Genomic DNA, 19,969 nt, shown 5'->3' with positions numbered 1-19,969 from the left:
CTCTGTTCCCTCCGCTCAGCCGGCTCCGGCCTACTCTACGTCCCCTGACCCACCCACCCCACCATTGTTGGGAGAGGCTTCAGCCACTCTGCCCCCAACCTCTGGAATTCCATCCCCCAATCACTCCGCCTCGCCCCCTCCTTAGCCTCCTTCAAGTCCCGCCTCAAGACCCTCCTCTTCGACCATGCCATCGGCCACCCCCCTTCCCCTCCCTTCTCCCCCCCTGACCCCAGCTCGGGTCTGAAATGCTGTACACTGTCCAGCGCCTTGGGATGTCCTCCCGAATTGAAAGGCACTATACAAATGTAATCTTGTTGTTATTGTTGTTGTTTACGCACTCTAAGAGTGCTTAAATCAGCTCATATTTAGTATTAAAACAAATAACCAAATTAGTATGGCCATATTTCTGCCCTTGATGCCCCCTTAAGTGTTGGCTTTTGTAATAACTAAAATTTATATAAAATAATAACATTATTTCTCTCATTTGATATAGCACTTTATCATATCAACAAAACATAGGGGGCCACCTCCACCAGCCCCTTTCCATTGTTTGGTGTCCAACCTGGTCTCTGTCAAGCACTCCGAGAGGTTACCCTGTGCGAAGGGGCACTGCATAAATGCAAGTTGTTATTAATATAATTTTCTTGTTTGGGGATGGTTTGATAGACTTTAATGATAAGAGTGAGGCTGTATATAAATGCAAGTTGTTGCTGTTGTATGTGATTGCACCAGCTCCTGCAGTAACCAAAGAAGAACTCACAGAGCAAACTGCAAAAGAGCTGGAACTTCAAATCCTGTTCTGCATTGGGTAGAAGGTCTGCTCATATCTTAACACACTGTGCATAATCTGAACCGTCGTGCCCCTAGGGGAGTGGGTAAACTCTGATCAGTATTGTCAAGGAGAAATGTTCGGGAACACAGGAATCTAAGGGTTGAAGTTCCACATAGTCTTAACTTGTAAGACTATTCCATCTCGTGTCGGAGCTGTGTGTAATGTAATTTCATGTTTAATTCTATGTAGTTCTACGTTTAAATATTAGTTAAGCTACCAAAAGATGTGTAAAAAAAACCCAGAGTGAACTAGCAGTGACATGGTTAAGGAGTTTTGCTGGAAAGTTGTTGTTTAGAATTGTTTCATTATGTGAACCACTCAAAAGGATACTGTGTCTTTTTTTACAGATGCAGATGGAAGCCGATAATTTAGAGGTTTTGGAAACTGTGGCTTATTCTTATCAGGCACATACACCACAGTGAAATGTGAGGTGCTGGAATGTTTTACTGTCTGTGACCCTGGCTGTCAGATTCGGAGATGTTCAGCTTGAAAATACTGCAAAGGAGTTTCACAGAGGAAGAAGCAAAGAATGCAGGTCCCCGGTTCATCTTCCAAACAGACAGATAATAAGACAGAAGCACTAGACAACAATCAGAGCAGATAGCGAGTCAGTTTTGTTGTTGAATAAACCAACATTGTTTAAGTGTCCCACATAAAGCGTTGGGTGAAGTCACTGTTGGCCAGTATGGGCTCTGACGACGGTATCTATGGTCAGCCACGTTCTGCACACAGGAGATCAGATACCTCAGCTTTGTCATTGAGGTAAGTATAACAGAGAATCGCTGCAAGAATAAGGAGCATTGTTTTGAATGCAGGAAGGGCTGAGGTGGTCAACAGCGGGGGATGTGTGCAAGTTATGACTGAGATCCACAGAACCACCATTAGTGTTGTGGAAACTGCGAGATGAAGCAATCAGCCTGTATGTTGTGCTCTTCAGTATCTCTCGGAAAGTATTTCCTTATCGCACTGCAAGAATCCGAGGCATGAATGCAAATGTAGGGGACGTGAGCATCGGAGAGAGGAGGCCATGTACTACGCTTCCCTTCAGTAAAGAATGGGCACGAAGATTATCTCCCCGTGTCCCGGCAGTCACCTTGTTAGAGAGACAGCCAAAGTCTTCATGTATTTCTGGTTTGCAAGCTAGAATATCTTTCATGCCATCAAAGGTATTGGCAACTTATGCAGGTGTTTTCATATGCTCAATGATGTTATATTCGTATGTTATTATACTGTAAAGTGAATTGACTATATATTTTGTGGGTGAAACACGACAGCCAATTGCACACGGTTGTGTCCCACAGGATTGAGTGACTCAATTATTATTTTTTGTCACGGATTATTACCCCAGGAAAGCGACCCACCAATCAATTAGTAACTGGGTTCTTACTTACTGCTAGGTAAACAGAGGTGTGTGGACTAAGGTTTCGCCTCACCCGAGAATCAAACCCAGTTCTTCTCCTTTGCAAGGCGAGTGCTCTAACCACTACTCTACAGGACTCCACATTGTGTAGATTTACATGTCAGATGGTAATACACGTTTGAGCCAGTTTTGGTTCTTTCCCTGTGTTCCTCAAGAAAATATCTTACGCCGGGTACAGTTCCACATGTGCCAACCGCCCTCTGATATCTCACTCAAGTGGACGTTCTGGTGGTCTTAGTTGAATAGATTGTGTTGCAGTTCTTAAGGAAAGCAGCTTTGCGGTCAATAAAGCCTTTTCTGCTAAAGATCTGGGTGCCCTATTCCCAAAATGTTCTAGCTCTTTTAACCACCAGTCATTCTTAATATGTGAGCCTCAGCAGTAAGTGTGGCAATATACTCAACATTTAGGACCTTCAGCAGTGAATCGATCCCCTAGCAAGATACTCAACAGTTAGGACCTTCAGCAGATCCTCCTCTTACTCACTATCCACACTCATTCCCATATCAGAAATAACAGTATAATTTATCCAGTTGGTTGAGTTTTGTTTGGGGAAGAATGAAGGAGAGAAGAATTCCATCATCTGCCTCACAGCCTGGCCCAAATGGTGCCACAGCAGTGGAGTCTAGGGTACCACCCTGATGAAAGAATGCTATATGATGGTAGGGAGCTAATCTGTCTCAGTGTTCCAGTCGTACCCTAAAACCATAGAAATTTATTCAGTAATATGTGGGCAATTTGCCCACGGTAACGTCCCACAAACATGACTGAACAATTTTATCTGGGCATTGCTGGCCTTGGCGCTGTGGGAAACTCCTTTCTCTTTTCAAATACTCCCTCGGGATCTTTAACATCCACCTGAAAAGGCACAGACGGAACCTTGGTTTCATGTCTCATTTGAAGGACAGCACCTCCAACAATGCAGAGCTCCCCAGCATATGCATTGTAGTATCAACAGTAACAACAACAACAATAACAACTTGGATTTATATAGCGCCCTCCACGCCGGACGGCGTCTCAGAGCGCTTCACAGTAACGGATCCCGGGACCGAGCCACGGGGAGGGGGAGGAAGGTGACCAAAGGCGCGGTCGAAAAGAAAGGTCTTCAGCCGAGACCTGAAAATAGGAAGAGAGGGGACAAGGCGAAGGGAGTGAGGAAGGGAGTTCCAGAGCCTCGGGGTGTAATGGCTGAAGGCACGGCCGCTGATGGTGGAGCGGAGGATTTGGGAGACAAGGAGGAGGCTAGACCCGGTGGAGCAAAGGCAATGGGCACTGTTGTGAGGAGAGAGGAGGTCAGAGAGGTAGGGGGTGCAGAGGAGTGGAGGAATTTGAAGACAAGGGTAAGGATCTTGAAGTCGATCCTCTCTGGGACAGGCAGCCAGTGCAGTCTGGTAAGGACTGGGGTAATCGGGGAGCGGAGTTTGGTGCGGGTAAGAATGCAGGCAGCAGAATTCTGGATGACCTGGATTTTATGAATCGTAGAGGAGGGAAGACCGGCGAGGAGGGCATTTGAATGATAACAGCCGAGAGGTGACAAAGGCATGGACCAGAGTTTCGGTTCTGGGATGACGTATTGGCAGACACGGGCGATGCGTCGGAGGTGGAAGAAAGCGGTGCTGGTGAGGGACCGGATGTGGGGGAAGGAAGGATAATTGGGGGTCGAACCTGACACCCAGGTTGCGTATGGGTTCGGAGAGTTTTAGGGGGAGGTTGGGTAGGTGGAGGAGGTGAGAACCATGTGATTTAAGACGTTGATGAGAGCCAAAGAGTATGGCTTCCGTCTTGTCAACATTTAACTGAAGGAAATTCACGCTCATCCAGCTCCTGAGGTCTGACAGGCAGGCTGACAGAACATCAGGGTACTGGGGGTCACAAAGTGAGGTGGAAAAATAGAGCTGGGTGTCGTCCGCATACATGTGGAAGTGTACCCCATGTCTGCAGATGATGACATCCCCAAGAGGGAGCATATAGATTAGGAAGAGGAGGGGGCCAAGGATGGATCCTTGGGGTACCCCGCAGGTAACCTGGTGAGAACAGGAGGAAAAGCCGTTTGTGCAGATGTACTGCTGGCGGTTCGTGAGGTAGGACTCGAACCAGGCGAGTTCCGTCCCACTGAGGTGGATGACAGAGGAAACGTGGTGGAGGAGGATGGCGTGATCGACTGTGTCGAAACCAGAGGAGAGGTCCAGGAGGACAAGGAGGCAGAGGGAGCCCCGGTCACAGATAGAGAGGATGTCGTTTGCGACTTTCACAAGCGCAGTCTCTGTACTGTGGGCAGGGCGGATACCGGACTGGAGGGTTTCGAAGAGGGAGTGGGAGAAGAGGTGTGTGTAAAGTTGATTGACAACAATGCGTTCTAGGACTTTTGCAAGGAAGGGTAAGTTTGAAATGAGGTGGTAGTGGCTGGGGTTTGAGGGATCCAGGTAAGGGTTTTTGAGGAGGAGGATGATGACAGCAGTTTTGAGGTGGGCAGGGACTGATCCAGAGGAGAGGGACTGGTTGATGACATCAGCCAGTAGTGGGCAGAGGAGGCGGAGCTGGGTGACTAGCAAGTTGGTGGGGAGGATTATCTTTTGACTCCAAGATGATGTTGGAGTAGAAGGCTGTTTTTGCACGCGTCAAAGAACGGCGGTAGCTGTGGAGATGCTCGAGCCACAGTTGGCGGTGAACTGTCAGACCAGTTTTCTGCCATCTGCACTCGAGCAGCTGGGTTTGGGTTTTTAGAGAGCGGAGATGACTGTTGTACCAGGGGGATTGGGTGGGTTTGGAGATGGTACTGGATTTCAGTGGGACAGGAGAGTTGAAGGTGGAGGAGAGGCGATCATGGAGCAGCTGGACGGCTGCTTCAGGATCTCTGGGGGTGGAAGGTCAGAGTGATAGGATATTTGAGGATGCGAGGGCCTTTGTGAGGGTCTCAGGGGGGTAGCCTTTTCCACGAGCGGTAGAGTATGGTTGAGGGCTTGTTGGAGGAGAGAGGGATGTGAGAGGACAAGGAGATGAGGATGTAGTCTGAGATGGCCTTGTCAAGTCGAATGCTCAGGTCGAAAATGTCAAGGCCGTGGGTGATGACAAGGTCAAGGGCATGACCACGGTTGTGGGTCGGTTAATTGATATGAAGGGTGAGGTTTAGGGAGGAGAGGAGGGCAGTGAAGTCATAAGATGTCAAACTGGATTGTCAGTCTACATAATCTATATAGTCACTATGCTTCACAGTAATGACTGTTAAGTGCTTTGAGATATTTCAATGTCATAGGCATTATATCAAATGCAGGGTCTATTATTATATTCAGCTGAAGTATGAAACACACCCTTATAGGAATACATATGTAATCATTACAGGATAACTGGAATTGAATCTGCGATGAAGTGAGACTGCACTGTGTCTACAAATTGTATAATAGATATTGTGTTGGCAATGTTTTCCAAACAAATTCAATTCAGTACTACTACTACTATTAATAATAATCTTTGCATTTGATATATCACGTGTTCGAGATGTCTCAAAGCGCTTCACAGAATATACTGTGAAGTAAATTGATTGTATATTTTGTGGGCGAAACTTGACAGCCAATTGCGCACAGCAATGTCCAACAAACAGTCATGGATTGAGTGACTGATTGAGTGAATTTTTTTAAAACTTATTTTATTTTTGGAAGGATTATTACCCCAGGAAAGCGATCCACCAATCGACTGACAACCGGGCTCCTATTTACTGCTAGGTAAACAGAGTGTGTGGAGTAAGGAACTTACCTAAGGTTTTGCCCTGCCCGGGAATCGAATCCAGGTCTCTCACTTGCAAGGCGAGTACTCTGACCAATATGCGACAGAACTCCTCTGCGAATGTATACTCTTTATCAGCCTATATCACTAAACTTCCCAGTCTGTGTCTTGAGAGGAAGGCACTGGGAACATCAATATCACTATACAAAGAAATCAGACAGTGTCAATAGGAGACAAGCAGAACGTTTTTTGTTAAGAAAGAAAATCAACATCTAAGAGTTGTATTAATTTCTGTTTCACTCAGTAATTTTTAACCCTTTAGACTGCTGGCAGATAAAGGGAAGTAATTGTCTCCATAGGCTGACTAATTTTTCACTGTGGTCCTGCAAGTATCAGTACAATAACAGTAATAAAGCTACGCACATAGCTTAATTAGATAGTTTCAGGAGTAACTTTGTTGCTGTATCTTTATCCATCGAGGATATCAAGGAAAGCAAAGCCACCATCAATGGTAGACAAGCTGAAATGTTTTGAAGAAAACAGAATCACCATTTATGAGGTAAATAAATTTCTGCTCCACCTAATGATATCAAATCTATAACAGTAATAACACTACTCAAATAGAATAGTTTGCTTACAAAGTACAATCACAACACTTCACAGTAAAGATTCTGTGAAGATTTGTGAGACTTCCTCCTAAAGTTAAAAGTGCCGTATCAAATATAAGGATTACTATTATGGAAAAATCCTGTGAAACACTTTGAGATATCTTCCAGACATGAACGACGGTATATTAAAAGTAGAGATTTTATTATTAAAAATTCTGCGAAGCGTTTTGAATTGTTTCAATTATGTGATAGGGCACCATATAAAATTACAAAGATTATTAATACATAATACCTATAGAGTTTTTAATTAAAATTGTTAAACACTCATTTTTTGCCCTATTTTTAATTTCTTCCTTTTCTTTCCAATTCATATTGTCCTTTTTTTAAACAAAATAATTTTACATTTTCTGCTATTCAATCTAACATAATTCATGTTTTTACTGTCTTGTGCCTCTAAAGAGGTAACTGAAATTTTCAATTAGAGCTTTTCATCTTCCAAACCATTCAACCGAGCCCAACATTCCAACATGTATATAAAATCTTATAAATTGATGTCACCTCCAGATAAAAAGCTTGTCATTCACTTCAAGCCCATCTCAAGACCTTCCTCTTTGACTGTGCTTTTGGTCATCTTTGCCCTCCCACCCACTTGGCTTCCACCCCAGCTTGAGTGCCACTGTTGAGCACTTTGAGATGTCCTCTCCACGTGAAAGACACTACACAGATATAAATTATAGTAGTTTGCATTGTTTGTCGGACATTGTTGTGCGCAAACAAATCCAGCACAACTTCCACTCTTTACCAGCCTACACCGTAAAACTCTTTACCAGTAGCTCCGTGTTTCTAAAGCTAATATGGATTCTGCTTCAATCACCACTCCCAACAGGGCATTCCATATCCTAACCACAGTACACTACTGTGTGTGAAAAGGTACCCCAGGTGTGAAGGTGCAAACCTGATCTCACAGTGTTGCGGTTTTTGAAATCTCATTGCAATAAATTATTCACTGAACAGCACAATTAACAAGAGGTTTGACATTTTGAGTAATAATCAATAGTTTGGAATCACAGGTACAACAAAATAAACAAATTGCTGCAATTGGATACATTCACCTCTAAACTGATGCTCCAATGCAGTGCTGGGGCGGGGAAGTGTTGCATTGTCGGAGGTGTCGTCTTCGGATGAGACATTAAACTGAGGTCCCACCTGTTCGAAAACAGAGAGAGCTGAGAAAACTCAGCAGGTCAGGCAGCATCTATGGAGAAAGGAAAGTGAGTCAACGTTTTGGGTCCACGGCCCTTCATCAGAACAGGTGGACGTTAAAGATCCTATGACACTATTCAAAAAGATAGGGGAGTTTCACCTGGTGTCCCCTGGCCAATGACTTACTCCATGGCTGTTTGTGGGACCCACAAATACACAATCAATCCACTTTACAGTATACCTTGTGAAGAGCTTTGAAATGTCTCGATGACATGATAAGGCATTTCAGTCCTTTCCACTGACTGCCACTGTCTGCCAGACCACAGAGAGCAGGACACCCAGTGAGGTGTATGGCTGAGGAATAACTCAATTTTGATTTGTAATTCCCTTTCCCAACTTAATTTAAAATCTTGCTGCCTGGCAGTAACACATATATATATATTGACTCTGGCATTTCACTGAGCCGCGGTAACAACGAGAGATAACAACAATGGCAACTTGGATTTATATAGCGCCCTTCAGGCTGGGTAGCTTCCTCTCAGAGCACTTAAAGACAGGGTTACAATCTGACAGGTCTCGTACGTATCCTTGTGTCATAGGACCTGAAAATGCAACAGCTTCAGTGTTTCCATTTCCTCGTGGTCATGTCATTGAAGTGGAGGTTGGAAATAAACAGAAACTCTCCTAACAAAAGGGCAGGGTATGAGCAACGCTGGTGGACTGAGTGCATAAAGTGGTGTGTGCCTGGAGGCCAAATATTGCTCCTTTCCGCCCAGTACTGCAACAACTCATGGCCAGGCTGTTAACTGATAGCCAGGGAGGAAAGAGGCTGTGAATGAAAGGGAAAGCTGAGCACAACTCAACTGTCAGCAAAGGTGAGGGGTTAATTCAAGCCTTTGTGCTCCTGAAGTGAGAAGAGACAGCTACAGCCACTTTCTCATTTGAGCTCTCGCCTCCCGACACAGAGCTCGGGGGGCTGGGCGGGCAAGCAGAGACTCTGGGGAAAACTGTGGGGCTTTACTTTTATTTTTACTTCTTCACTTAGCCCGTGCCTTCCTGTGTCTTAACTAGGGAAGTGATAACAATCCTTCCATTTGATATAGCGCCTTATCACGTTGTTCAGACATGTCAAAGCGCTTCACAGAATATACAGTGAAGTGAATTGACTGTATATTTTGTGGGCGAAGTGAACTGAACTGTGGGTGGGTAAGTGACCGGGCCAGCTCCACTGTCTGGTCTCCTGAGACTGTCGGTCTTTTTAACCCAGATTAGACAGCAATGAAGCAGCCTCGTCAGACAAAGCAGACAGAGCGGGGGCTCCTGGGCTGGGAGTTCAGGAGGTGGAGTGAGTGAGGAAGAGGCATGTAACACTATCAGTGCATCTCAAAGAGCCACTGATAATGGAAACCTAACCAAAAGAAAGTCACTCCCAGCCTCTCCGATATATTTATCACCCTGAAAACGGAAAGAAAGAATTTCCAGTCACTTAGACGGGAAAGTAATCTCTGCTTGTATTTTACCTTTACAAAGCAAGGCCCGAGAACACGATTAAAATGTAACAGATCTCAGTGGACTCATCCCTTTTTTTTTCTTCTTTTTTAAATCACTCATGTGAGACAGGCAAAATTACAAGTCGTTTCTCGTCTACACTCTTTTGCTTCATAAGGGAGTGGGGGAGGGAGGGCGGTGGAGGGAAAGCACTCTGATAAACTAGGCTAGTTAAGATCTGAAGATCCATTGTCAGGTATATAAAGAAGGCGACCAGAACAATATGACTGTGTTCCTCTTCTGTGCAGAATCCGCGCCCTGTTGTAAATGGACAACAAAATAAATGCGGGTTCCCCTGTTCACTGATCTAGTTGGCCACGCTATTGTATATCTTGGAAGAAAAACTGGACCTAAATAGCTCCTTTTGCTCAAAATGCTTTACAACAACGACGGGAAATCATAGGGCAGGAAGGAAAGAGTGGGGTGATTGAGGAGTGGAGTCTGCTATTCGTATTGATAGTGATTGGCCCTAATGTGGTTATGGAAGCAGGGTGGATAACAACAACAACTTGCATTTATATGGTTCCTTGAGGTACTCCTAGAGTCTAACCAGCTAAAACTGATTAGGTTACTATTGATATTGCTGTATGGCAAGCTTTCCCGCTGCTTGTCCAGCTAGGACCACCCTACCCATTAGGGCTTTGGCTTGCAGGGTTAACAGGAGCTGAGTGACAGGATTCCCTGTCCCTGGTGACTGGTCTGCCCTTCCAAGTTCTGCCAATGAGTCAGGCTGGCTGGCCTGCCATCAGCAGTGCCCTGGAATACTTCCGAACCTGCTTTGTTCAAGAACTGGACCACCAAGACCGCCACAGAAGGTGGGCATGATTATGACATTGTATTGCCAAACATGCCACTTTGGAGCCTGTTCAAGGAAACCCCATTTACCCCCCCCCCCCCCCAAGCGAGAGATCATCATTAGGTAATTATTTATCATCTGACAAGCACAGGTTTGAGCCCTCACTAAGTGGATGACAGGCACCAGGAGCTGCCTACAAACGCAAGATACTGCAGATGCCGTCAATCTGAAAACAAGAACAGAAGTCGCTGAGAACACTCAGCAGGTCAGGCAGCAGGTCAGAACTGGCGAAGGGTCGTGGACCCGAAAAGTTGACTCACTTTCTTTCTCCATAGATGCTGCCTGACCTGCTCAGTGTTCCCAGCGACTTCTGTTTTTGTTGCCAGGAACTCCCTACTAGCTCCCCTGTCAGCAACACAGCTTAAGCATGAAATGTGTGAAAGCAGTGCCACCATCTTCCTGTTAGCAGCTTGGGCACATGTCCCTTCTACCAGTTGGAGGTACAGATTTTAAGCAGCAGCTGCTTGCTTTTCTGCAAGCGAATCAAGGCGCTGGATGTACGAATGCGTGTTCACGAACTCAGACTCCAGGTAATATTAGTGTGTGTGTGTCTGTGTGTGTGTGTGTGTGTCTGTGTATGTGTTAGTGTGTGTGAGAGAGTGTGTGTGTGCCTGTGTTTGTGTGTGTGTCTGTGCCTGTGTGTGTATATGTGTGGTGTGTGTGTGTATATGTGTGGTGTGTGTGTATATATGTGTGTGTGTATATATGGAGTACTGTAGAGCAGTGGTTAGAGCACTCGTCTCGCAAGCAATAGACCTGGGTTCGATTCCCAGCAGGGCGAAATGTTGGGAAAGTTTCCTTACTCCACATGCCTTGTTTACCTAGCAGTAAGTAGGAATCCACTTGTTAGTGGATTAAATAACGTTTCCTTCCACCTGTTGTACGTAGTCATTGAATGGAATGCACCATTGATATGTGATATAATAAATACATTGAGATGTCGCAAACTATTGCTTTCAATTTTCAACAACATGGGAGCAGGAAAAACATGGGAGTGCCTGGTGGTGAGTAAACAAAGTGGGATAAAGTGAACCATTTAGATGAACAATAAAGAGATTAGCCATAGCAAGAGGGGTGATTGGGGCTAATATCATGTCTGCAGACTATGATACAGTAGGAACCTAAACGAAATTTAACCACATTGTTATTTAACAAACTAGACGTAAACAGAAATTAATGGATAATGTTTGACTTTCACCCCCCCAAAAAATGTTCGATTAGTTAAAGACTGGTCTGAAGGGGCCTAATAATTACTTGTCTGGCTCTGTTCGTGCAACCACAGTGATAATAATAATAATCGTTACATTTGATACAGTGCCTTATCACATCATTGAGATTTCTCAAAGCACTTCACAGAATATACTGTAAAGTGAATTGACTGTGGATTTTGTGGGCGAAACACGTCAGCCAATTGCCCGGAGCAATGTCCCATGCAGAGCCATGGATTGAGTGACCAATTTATTATTCTTAGTTTTTTTTGAGGAAAAGCGATCCACCAATTGACTAACAACCAAGTTCCTACTTACTGCTAGGTAAATGGAGGCGTGTGGCATAAGGAAACTTGCCTAAGGTTTCACCTTGCCTGAGGTTTCACCCTGCCCGGAAATCAAACCCGTGTCACCTCACTTGCGAGGTGAGTGCTCTAACCGATACACTACAGGACTGCATCTCAGTACCTGCCCAAAAGAATAATGTAATTTTTGAAGGAGTGAAAGAATCGTCACACAGACAAAACTCCCCAGAGACATGCCAGGGATGAGATTTAGACAACGCAGTGGTTGCAATGAATACGTATCGTGAGAGTGCAATGATTTCCTCTCAGCATATCTGTGGAAGAGAGAAATCTCCGACTGGAGTAATAATTCTTTAAGGCGAAAATTGCAATCTTGTTAGGGAGAGATAGTTAGAAATTATACGAAACAACCAACAGCGGGCTCCAACCTGGTAGGTAGCTGTGCTGGTTTTGCAATGCCTTTATTTTTAATAGAAGTTTAAAGAGCAAAAAATATTGAGTATTTATGGACATAGTGGATACTACCACAGTCTTGCCCCACCCAACCTTTACAACCTCCTCAAGCCGCATCAACCCGGCCGCCTCCCTTCGCTTAGTGGGCACAGGCATGGTACATATCCCCCACCCTACCCACCCAGTTGGTGGTAAGAAACTACCCAAAATGACAATATTGATGCAAATGGAGGTTCTACGGTCAGCTTTCTACACATTTGATCTCACGGAAAGTGTACTGGCACGAATAGAAGAGCTAACTGAACACAGAGTAAAAACCAGAACTGGGGACGATGGGGTGGTGTAGATTTAGTAGGTGGCAGTGCAAGAATTCTGTAATCGTGGCCATGCTTTCAGCCTATCTGACCCCATTCTCTGGAACTACATCCAGGAGTCCCTCTGACTCGCTCCCACGCTCACCTGTTTCAAGGTCCATCTGAAGACCTACCTTTTCACCGCAGCGCTTTTGGTCATTTTTCCCCTCTCCAACTCCATCATCTCCCACCCCCGGCTCAGATGGCAAGCCATTATTGTTAAGTGACTTGGGATGTGACAGGTGCTATGCAAATGTAAATTTGTATTATATTGTACCATTGTATTAAATGTAATGTTTTAAATCAGACCAACCTGAGACCAGTATTCCCAGAATATGGTTTTCCTCTCCTGCTGAACTTAATTTCTGCCTCCCAGGGCAGCAGGTCTAACTGGGTTTTGGCATAAGCAAAATTCGGGATAGCATTGCAACGTTCCTAAATCGTCACAAAAACTGCGACCTCACAAGGAAGGTGAGTGAAGAACAGTGTGAATAAGGTATGGTGTGAGATTAGAATTAATAAACCACACATTATGGAATGCTGCACATTTATTTAACCCCTTAATTTCAAACAACATACACAGCCGCATAATTTTATAGAATATTCCGCGAAGCGCCTTGAGATTAGGCATGATATCAAATGCAAGGATCATTACGATTATTATTATTATTTCAACAATAGAACTTGACCAGCTGGGTGGAAGCAATCTCACCTTTGGGAGAGAAAGTTGCGAGTTCAAATCTCACGTCGGGATTTTGAGTTACACTTAGCCCAGTCTATTCCCGTTGAGTGCAGGGAGAGTTTCCGCAGCAAATGTCAGAGTTTCCACCCTCTGGATGAGACATTAAAACCAAGGTCCCATTGAGGCAGGAGTTTGAACATTTTGTAAAGATTAATTTCTCCAACAATTTGTGGGCACCAATCCACCAGATAAATTGATCATTTACTTCACAGCTGTTTATGGGACCTCACTGTGTTTGCTTACAAAGAGGCAGCCACCATAGTTGATGTCAGTGACTTGTAATAAAGCACTTTAAGACATCAGATGGTATACATCTCGAACACAGAGATTATCATTAGGAAAGAAATTGTCAGGAAAGACAATGGAAAGCACCTGTGGATCTTGCTGAACGTCCGCAATCTGTCAACTGAGAAAAATGTCCTGTAAATGACACAGAAGAAGAACGTCTCTCAGTTGCGATGAGATCCTGGCGTCCATCCTTTGTGGAGAAGACAAAAACCTTTTGGGCAACAATGCAGTCTGCTCCCATAGTAATAGACATGATGTCATGAGCTTGGCTCCTCATTGCCCACCTGATGTGGGCGGGTGTTTCTCTGTTGTGAGAGGCAGGGCCTCCCGTGTTCACTTTTCTCTCCAATTTTTTTTCACGTCTCTCTTTTCGATTTCAACCTTTTCACGTCACTGTGTTAGTTTCCTGCAAATAACTATTGTTAAGAGAAAACACAGCATTCAGCGGTGAGAATGCTGAAAATAGAAAGAGCACCGGTGTCAAGGGAGCAACATTTGCTGCAAATAATTGGAAATTTGATAGCAGCCATATGGTATTCCTGTGACCACAGTTAATCTTAAATACAATACCTTTAACATTCTCAGAATCAATTCACAGAGCAAATGGAAAGAGCAGATTACAATGTGTCATTGCTAAGCTATATATTGCCCATTTATTATTATTAAACGATAAATGTATTTTTTTGCCTTTGTAACTGCTGCAAAATGTGCATCAGCAACAAGAACTAAACCTGTATAAAGAGTGTCTGCATCTGTTGCTCATTTCTTCTGGTGTCCATTATGATTAGTGTACCATTTCCTTACAGTCAACAGTTCACGTGGATAAGAAGCAGCCTTAATATACAAAGTGCAGCTACAGTTGGTCTCTCCTGGGAGAGGGAGGAGTGAAGCCAAAACTTCCACATGCTGAAAGGTCTATAGAGCAGAGAGAGAGATCACATCACCTGTGTGATGAATGACCCTACATCCGCACTCTGAATACGCTCCATTCCTTCGCTTTTTAAGCGTCTTCCTCATTACTCTGAGAATTACAAGGGCCAAGTGCATACGATCCCTGAAATGAAACATTAGATGATTTTGCATAATTGTTGTGGGTTTAAGCCTTGTCAGCCAGGGAGGGGGAGAGGGAGGGGGAGGGCGGAAACCATCCTTTGAGCACAAGGACAGTGAACTTTTATGGCACGCATTGTCGGCCAGAATTTCTGCTTTGCCTGTCATGAAGACTAATATACAAACAATAGCCAGCATGAGGAAGACATGCTGCATACAGGTGTCACCTTGTTATGAAGATCAAAGATTTGTCTCAGTCTAAAAATAAAATAATAATAATAATCCTTGCAGTTGATATAGCTCCTTATCACATCTCCGAGACATCTCAAAGCACTTCACAGATTATACTGCAAAGTGAATTGACTGTATATTTTGTAGGTGAAACACGACAGCCAATTGCACACAGCAGTATCCCACAAACAGCCATGGATTGAGTGATCAAATTATTATTTTTTTGAATGGATTATTATTCCCGGAAAAGCCATCTGTCAATTGACAACCGGGTTTCTACTTACTGCTAGAGAAACAGAGGCGTGTGGAGTTAAGAAACTGGCCTAATGTTTCGCTCTGCCGGGAATCAAACCAAGGTCCTCTCGCTTGTGAGTGGAATGCTCTAACTACTAAACTACAAGATTCCAAAATAATGGTGGGATTAAGTCTTATTCGGGCAGGCTTTAGGTTTACTGTAGAAAACTTTAGGTTTACTCTGGCAGGCTTTATCATCTTTGTTAATGGGCAAATTGTAACTGAATTTCTCTGAATTTTCTTTGTGCATCCCAGTTGATGCATTTTCTTCTGATCATTGCTACATTTCCTTAGCCCTGCTCAGTTGGAAGTCTTCTCACCCCTGGGTTCGAAGATTGTGGATACAACCCTCATGTTGGGAGCTCAAATTTTAATATAGTTAAATAGTTAGTTGGCTGACACTATGTCCTTCAGATGACATGTTAAATCTGCCCGCCTGTACCTGTGGACTTTAACGATCCCTTTGTAAATTGATGATTTACACTGTGGCTGTTTGTAGGACATTGGTGTGTTCTCACCTTTAAGGCCATCCATGGCCTTACCCCCTACTACCTCTCTGATCTGCTGACTCCCTATCAACCTGTTCGCTCCCTCCGTTCATCGGGCTCCAACCTGCTCCAGTCTCCCGCCCGATCCGCCCTACCATCGGTGGCCGGGCTTTCAGCCTCTCTGCCCCCACACTCTGGAACTCCATCCCACGGTCCCTTCGCCTCGCGTCCTCCCTTGCCTCTTTCAAGGCCGGTCTCAAGACCCTTCTCTTCAACCGTGCCTTTGGTCTCCCTCCCACCTCTCTGCCTTCCCTCACCCCTACGCCACTCCTCCCCCATGCTCGTGCCCCGACACCTGACCGTTCAGCGCTTTGGGACATCCTCACGATGTGAAAGGTGCTTTATAAATGTAATTTTGTTGTTGTTGTGTGCAAACTGACTGGCATGTTCGCCCAAAAATATACAGTCATGACACTTTATAGCAATTACCTGAGATATTTTGATATAGTCTTCATGTTTATAGCATTACATCAAACACAATGATTATTTTATTAGCAGGCTTTAGATATCCAACTTGCCATAAAGTAAAACTCGCATTAGTCTTATCTGCATAAATCATATAATCACCTAAATTGTACATCTGCCTAAGTCCCATGAATTTCCTATAACTTATGCAAATTTCCGGTAACTCATACTTTGTATAATTCATATTAAATGTATGATCCCAACTGATACGACTTATATGAGGTTTACTGTGCTTGTAAGGCAGTTAGTGTGGTTCTGAGAGGTCACGCGAACAGGCATAAGAATGTATAAAGCCAACTACCTGGCTGTTTCCTAACATCTTACTATCAAGTTCACTTGATAAAGAGAAAAAAGGAAGAACTCGACTAATACAAGATGCAGGAGACCCAGCAATGAGCTAATGGTTCCTAAATTACATTTAAAGCTTCACTGCATGCTCAGATACCCCTGCACCCCTTCCATGAGTACTTCATGTCAAGCTCTTTGCTCCATGTACTGCTCAATAAGATGATACAAGGAGGAGAGAAGAGCGAGCCATTAATAATAATAATAATCCTTGTGTTTAATATAGCACTTTATCACGTCATCGAGATGTCTCAAAGCGATTCACAGGATATAATGTGAAGTGGTATGACTGTATTTTGCAGGCAAAATGCAGCAGCCAATTGCGCACAGCAGTGTCCACACACAGTCGCAGATTGAGTGACCAAATTATTAATTGTTGGAATGATGGTAAAGACAAAAAAAGTGTTACATCAAGAATTATTAGTTAACATTAATGCATATGGAGTTGAAAGCGATAGTGCTTGACAGATAGAAAGTTGGTTTGGAGATCGGCAGAGAATTGGTATAAAAGGTATGTTCTCTGGCTGTCAGGCTGTGATAAGTGCTGTCCCCAGGGATCTGTGTTGGGGCTCCATTCAAGATGTCATTCTGGGGAAGGCATTCCCATTCTGTGATGCGACCTTATTACCAGAGGGTGAAATTCCATAGCATTTGATCCCAATTAAAAAACATGAAATGCTGGAGCAACTGGCAACTAAGATACCTGTCACAGTAAAGATCGCACTTGGATAATGGAACAATTCACTCATGTATGTTTCACTATCCAAATTAGAGTATCCAGTGCTGTATCATTATAAAACAAGAAATATCTCCCAATGTTTACACCATGTACTCTGAGCTGAACCTATCAGGATGTCTCGAGAATATTTCATCCTCTAATATAGGTCTGTGAAAGGCTGGGACTTTCTCAATGCTAGACAAGGGAAAACACCACCTCACTCTCCAGATACTCCAAGTAAAACAGAAAACATTATTCTTCCATTTTTCCTTTTATGTTGGGAAGGCATCTCAAAGTGTTTTTTTTCCCTTAAAGGATTTACTGTAAAGTATAAGTGACTGTATGGTCACGCAACTGTAGTGACAGCAATTAAATCAAAAGTTGCCTATTAAAAAATATATAATTCATATCGAGTTTGCACAGAATTCAATCCACGACTCTTTATAGGACGTTGCTGTGCACAATTGGCTGCTACGTTTCGCCCGCAAAATATTCAGTCAATTTACTTCACAATATATTCTGGGAAGCACTTTGAGACAGACGTCTCAATGACGTGGTAAAGCGCTATATCGATTGCAAGGATTATTATTATGATTATTATTATTATAATTTCCTTCCGGAATAGGAATGGAATATTCTCCATTTGCACCACGTTCTTTATTGAGAGGCAAGAGATTCCCCAGCTGCGCACCATCCCCCCACCCACCACCACCACCACCACAACTTTTAAAAATGCACCTCCTTTCTTTCATTGACATCTGGCAATTGACTCTGTACATTTCAATCTATTTGTGTTACAAAGTGAAACCAGAGAAATGCACAGGCGCAGGATATTTATAAATTCATAGTATTCTCAGAATAAATTAAAAACAGAATAATCTGGTTGCATTTTAGATCCTACAACAGAAATACAAATGCTCAGAGAGGGAGAACACTTTCATGCCTTCGCTTTCAACAGTTTGGGAGCGGTTTCCAGATGAGTTGGTTGAACACAAGACTGTTTCACCTCGACCTCTTCAATGTACTTTAATTCCTTCAATTATTGAACTTTCTTCCTGCTGAGTACACTGGACTTTCATTTCTTGGCAGGTTGTCTTCTGCACTTGTCGCTAAATTTACTAGCCTTTGGCAACCAGCGCTTACAATGGGAAATCCCATTCTCAACACTCTTTGTCAAACAGTTGCTGAATGAATCGGTAAGCAGAGAATAATATACATTTGTAACTAAAGACTTTTTTTTACTAGCGGATTTATAATGAGAAATGTTCTTCAATAAGATGACATTGAGGTCTGATGTGTTTATTTTGCAAACAGCAGTGTTGAAACATTTACAGTATATTAGGAAATCCTAGGAAATTATTATAATAGGAAATTATTTATCAGTGTGGAGCAAATGTACAGACATGTGCAGAACAAACTTAATCTATTTGTTTGCAATAAAGTCGCTTAATAATGTTTATTTCTAGATTTTTGACTGTTGAGGTGTACTGTTTCTCTGTAATAGTATTCCAGTCTGATCCCACAATAATAGTAATAATAATAATCCCTTCATAAATACGAATCCTTCTATTTGATATGGATTCTATAATAGCAAAATGTCCCAAGGCTGTAATTACTGTTAAGCATAGTGACTGTATTTTTGTAAGCAAACACATTGGCTAATTTGCACACATCAATCACCCACAAATAGCCATTCGTAACTTGTCAGGATTGTGGCCCAAACACTGGAAAAACATCCATCTCTTTTTGTATTCCCGTGTACTGCGTGTCTCCAAAACTTTAAATATTTTTCTCTGCAAGGAAGGAAGGAAATATTTGGATTTTATATTGCCTTATACTTTGAACATTTTATAGTTATTTACAGTGTTTATTGTCAAGTGTAATATTGTCTAGTTTTTGCATACAAGTGCAGCAACCATTTTGCGCACATTAGGGTCCCACAAATATGAGGTGAATCAGAAGGATGGTTGGGCAGGACACTGAGGAGAAACTCCCTTCTCTTTTCAAGTAGGGGACAATCAGTTGGTTAAATGTCTCATTTGGATGTGAATGCAAACCTGTTGTGCATTGGATCTCTTCCCATGGTACATTCAACAGCAACTCTAAGGTACATCCACTGTCCCTTTCTTAATCACGGACAATGTTTTCTAACACTGTATCCCATGCTTGTAGAAGACTTCCCACTATAAGCATGGAGAGAAACATTGCCTAGCGTTAATGACTAGTGCTCCATGGACCCCGATGTCTCATTATTAGCCATTGCAACACTCTTCTCCTCTAACATCAAATCTTGTCCTATTTATTTCATTGCTAATATATTTTGGTAGTTGTCACACTGCTCAACCATAATGCCTCTCAGACCTCTCAAATCACTTCCTGATGGCCTAGTGGTAAAGGTCATACAGGCTGGAAAATCACAGGTTTAAATTCCAGTCTATGTTAGGCTGGATTTGACTTGAAGCTACAATTGGCCTCAATGTTCTGGGTTATGGAGGAGATAATAGGTCTGGGTTCCTACTCCTATTGCTATCGCTATGGTCGCTATCCCCTTGTCCTTGTGCATACATAAGTGAGGCTTCCTTGGAGTAGAATTGTCTCCAAGGTGACATGTTTGGCAATGGAATATTGGAATTGAAATGAACTTGCATTTATATAGCGCCCTCCACGCAGGGTAGAGTCTCAGAGTGGTGGATTGTGGAGTGAGGAGGTCGGAGAGGTATGGAGGTGCCAGGGAGTGAATGGATTTGACACAAGTGTGAGAATCTTGAAGTTGATCCATTTAGT

The sequence above is a fragment of the Callorhinchus milii genome, unplaced genomic scaffold, assembly GCF_018977255.1.
Source record: "Callorhinchus milii isolate IMCB2004 unplaced genomic scaffold, IMCB_Cmil_1.0 Scaffold1, whole genome shotgun sequence".
Classification (NCBI taxonomy): domain Eukaryota; kingdom Metazoa; phylum Chordata; class Chondrichthyes; order Chimaeriformes; family Callorhinchidae; genus Callorhinchus; species Callorhinchus milii.
This window is presented reverse-complemented; position numbering follows the sequence as displayed.